This window comes from Echinops telfairi, unplaced genomic scaffold (genome assembly GCF_000313985.2).
Source record: "Echinops telfairi isolate 266 unplaced genomic scaffold, ASM31398v2 ScPeMD7_12;HRSCAF=54, whole genome shotgun sequence".
Classification (NCBI taxonomy): domain Eukaryota; kingdom Metazoa; phylum Chordata; class Mammalia; order Afrosoricida; family Tenrecidae; genus Echinops; species Echinops telfairi.
The window spans coordinates 13,999,810-14,003,887 of record NW_022103909.1 but is presented as its reverse complement, the minus strand read 5'-3'; the positions used below and the strand labels follow the sequence as shown (position 1 = coordinate 14,003,887).

The 4,078-nt window shown below is 38.9% G+C and overlaps 1 protein-coding gene and 1 pseudogene across 1 annotated transcript in view; both read left to right on the top strand.

Annotated features, from left to right (window-relative positions):
• CNTN1 (contactin 1) overlaps positions 1-4,078 on the top strand; it is a 395,926-nt gene that overhangs the window by 70,058 nt on the left and 321,790 nt on the right. The gene's annotated exons all lie outside the window — the stretch shown is intronic.
• LOC115868559 lies at positions 2,060-2,178 on the top strand (annotated as a pseudogene).

The following is a 4,078-nucleotide window of genomic DNA, read 5'->3' as shown; positions in this document are numbered from 1 at the left end:
AAATGAAACAAGGAAGTAGATGGACTTTGGGCCTCTCCTTAAATCTGACCTTAAAATAAGAATGGTTTATTCTAATAATGTGACTGTACAATACTCACCTTCCTGACACAATTGCTAAAGACAAAATGGGTGCATGAGCAAATGTGAAGAAAGCAAATGGTGCCCGGCTATTACAAGAAATAGTATCTGGGGTCTTAAAGGCTAGGAGTCAAACAAGTGGCCAGCTAGCAGGGAAACAACAAAGACCACATGGAAGAAGCACACCAGTTGGTGTGATCATGAGATGTCGACGGGAAGAGGTATCACAAGTTCAAAAGTGAGCAATCAAATCGATATGAGGGGCTGTGGATGTAGTGGAGACCCAAAACCCACCTGTAAGATCATTGGACAGTCCCTCTCAGAAGGGCCACACAGAAGAGATGATAAATCCAGGAGGTGGTATAGTACTAATGAACCACATAGCTATCCTCTAGTTCTTTAATATTTCCTCCTCTTACTATTATGTTTTTTATTTGCTTTACCTCATTAATCATGTTAGATTTGCTTATGTTCACTTGTGTACTTAAGATCATTCAGTATCTGAAAGCCAAGATAGATAACCCTTCAGAAACAGTAACAGGAGTAATGGTTCCCTGAAGCTATGGGAACAGAGGCAGGGGAGGGGAATAGGGAGCAGATAGCATTGATAACTGTATAACCCTACTCCAAGGGATCGACCAACAGAATTGTGTGTGAATGGATATCATATTGTGTAAGATATGGAAAAAACAACAACAACAATCCTGTTATAGAAAAAAAAGGGTTTTCAGGGGAAAGAGTCAGGGAGTGAGGGGATAAAGGGGAGCTGATATCAAGGATTTCAAGAAGAAAGAAAAGGGTTTGAAATTGAGTGTGGTAGCAATTGTACAATACTGCTTGGTGTGATTGAACTATGGAATGTTATGATATCTGTAAGAGCTCACAATAAAATGATAAGTAAGAAGAAATAAATACATTAAAAAAATATTACAGTTTCCAAAACCTTATATAGGCTTGTTATGAGTCATAATCAGCTCAAAGGTGGGGGTTTTAGAATATGTATATATTAGTCTGATTATCTCACTGTGTGTGTTTTTTTTAATTTTACTCTTCTTTCTTAGATTATTGTCTTATTATTTTCAACTAAGAGCTGAGCCCTGGTAGTCTGGGTTAAAAGTTTGCTACCAAGTGCAAGCCCGGCAATTCAGAACCCATCAGCCACTCTGTGGGAGAAAGAAGAGGCCTTCTGGCTGCAAAGTCGCACAGCCTCAGAAACCATAGGGAACAATTGGCTTATTGTTGCTATGAGATAACATTGAATGGCTAGTAATGTTTTTGTTTTCTTTTATGAGTAATTTTTAAATTAGCTGGTGATCTCTTTACACTTCCCTCCCTACCACCCAACAACTGATTTTAAATAATTTATTAATCTTATGCAAAGTAATAACTATAATCTCTCGATCTCTATGTCCCTGGCTCATCAATGGTTTTTCTTTTCTTTTATGTTTGTGTTTTTACTCATTTCCATTGTTGAAGATTGTTCGCTAGTAGAAACGCTGGAAAGGCTTATGGTGTTTTCTGTGTCCTTGTAATGTTGATGGCAGCTTTTCTATAACCTTTGTATTACAGTCTTTTTGACTGGAAACAAAACTCTTGGCTTTCACTGTATTTCCCAAAGTGTTTCTCATCTATAATGTCATTGTCTGTGAGCATCAAGAGGGACTGTTGAAGTGATGACCTGATTTTCTTTCTCAAAAGTTCTTTGTTTAGTTTTGTTTTTAATCTGAAACTTTTCTATAACAAATTGGGCAGTTCTTGTATAGCTATATAATGATAGAGATTTTTATTAAACAAATGTATCAGAATATATTGTTTCTCAGCATATTCTCTATTTAGGTTTATACACATTTGAGGGTGCTATTCCCATGTCTCTAACCATTCTAAGGAAGACTCCTTTGTTCTTTGATTTATTCTATGTCAAAATTACAATTCTAACAACTGTGAGAGACTCAAATCACCTTCCTTTAAAAAAGTCTTTGAGGTCTACCACCATACCACCCTGAACGCGCCCAATCTTGTCTGATCTCGGAAGCTAAGCAGGGTCATGCCTGGTTAGTACTTGGATGGGAGACTGCCTGGGAATACCGGGTGCTGTATGCTTTTAAAAAAAGAAAAAAAGTCTTTGAGTTTTGAGAACAAAAAGACTCCAAAGGGTCTAAATCAGGGGGTGTAAGATCAGGGTGTGGAGGGCACAGGGTGAGATTTCCCAATGTAGTTTTCATACGGCTGATCTTGAAGAATGAGCAGGTATATTGTCATCATGGAAACACATTCCTCTGGTGCAATGTTCTCACTAATGCTCTTTCATCTTTCCTAAAACTTCTTCTTTATAAGTCACCATTATTGCCCTGCGTCCTTTGAAAAAAAATCCATTTAGATTACTCCCTATGAAATTGCAAAAATCAGCAACCACACCCTTCTGAGCTGCCCTCTCTGCCTTGGGTTTAATCAGCCCAGCTCATGTCCTCAGAAGCCACTGTTTCCTTTGGACTGGTTTTTTTCCCCTATAAAAAAATGTGTTTATTGTATTTTCAGTGAAGGTTTACACAGCTGACTAATGCCCAACTCCTCTTACTGGGTTTGTAGCAGTTGCAATTGAGAATTTTTAGAAATGTATTTTATTATTTTTAACTTACCGTTTTCCCTCCAACAATTTTATCTGGCCATATGGATACCGAGGGCTGTTCGTTTTTCAGGGTGTCATCACTAAGAACTAGAACCACAGCGAAACTCAAATTTTGTTTTGAATAGACTAAATTTCTGTGTTTTATAAAACTTTCCAATTATCATCAAGATTCTATTTAAGCTGAATGGCAATGCAGGAGAACTGATTGCTCTATTTCTTGTTAATGTCAGGTGTACAATGCATATTGACTGACATAGATACTAACTAGCAAGGTAATGTTACTTACACATTCCATGATTCTATGCCTCTAATTCACAATCAGGCTCACATATTAGCCTCTGGATTTCTTCTACTAAGTACATGTTTAATTCAGAACATATGATCTTTTCTTTCTTTTTAAAAAAACATTTTATTAGGGGCTCTTCCAGCTCTTACACAATCCATACAGCCATCCATTGTGTCAAGCACATTTTTACATATGTTGCCATCATCATTCTCAAAACATTTTCTTTCTACTTGAGCCCTTGCTTGGTATCTGCTCATCCCCCACCCCCCAACTCTTCCTCTCTCATGAACCCTTGAAAATTTAGAAATTATTTCTATTTTTTCATGTCTTGCACTGACCAATGTCTCTCTTCATTCACTTTTCTGTTGTTCGTCCCTCTGGGAGGGGGTTATATAACAATAATTGTGATTAGTTCCTCCTATCTCCTCCCACCTTCCCCTACCCTCCTGGTATCGCTACTGTCATTATTAGTCCTGAACTATTTATCTGTCCTGAATTCCCTGTGTTATGAGCTCCCATCTGTACCAGTGTACATGCTCTGGTCTAGCCAGATTTGTAAGTAGAATTGGGGTCTCATGATAGTGGGGTGGGGGAGTGGGGGAAGGAAGCATTAAAGAACTAGAGGAAAGTTGTATGTTTCATCGGTGCTATACTGCACCCTGACTAACTTGTCTCTTTCTTGTGACCCTTCTGTGAGGGGATGTCCAATTGTCTACAGATGGGCTTTGGGGCTCCCCTCCCTCTCCCCCTCATTCACATTGAAGTGATTTTTTTTCCCCTGGACCTTTGAGGCCTGCAACCTGATCCCATTGACACCTGATGATCATTCAGGCTGGTGTGCTTCTTTCATGTGGGCTTTATTGCTTCTCAGCTAGATGTCTGCTTGTTTATCTTTAAGTCTTTGAGACCCCAGACACTCTGTCTCTTGATAGCCAGGCACCATCAGCTCTCTTCACCACATTTGCTTATGCACCCATTTTGTGTTCAGTGATTGTGTTGGGAAGGTGAGCATCACAGAATGGCATGTTATTCTAACAAAGTGTTCTTGCTTTGAGGAAGTACTTGAGTAAAGGCCCAATGTCAGTCTG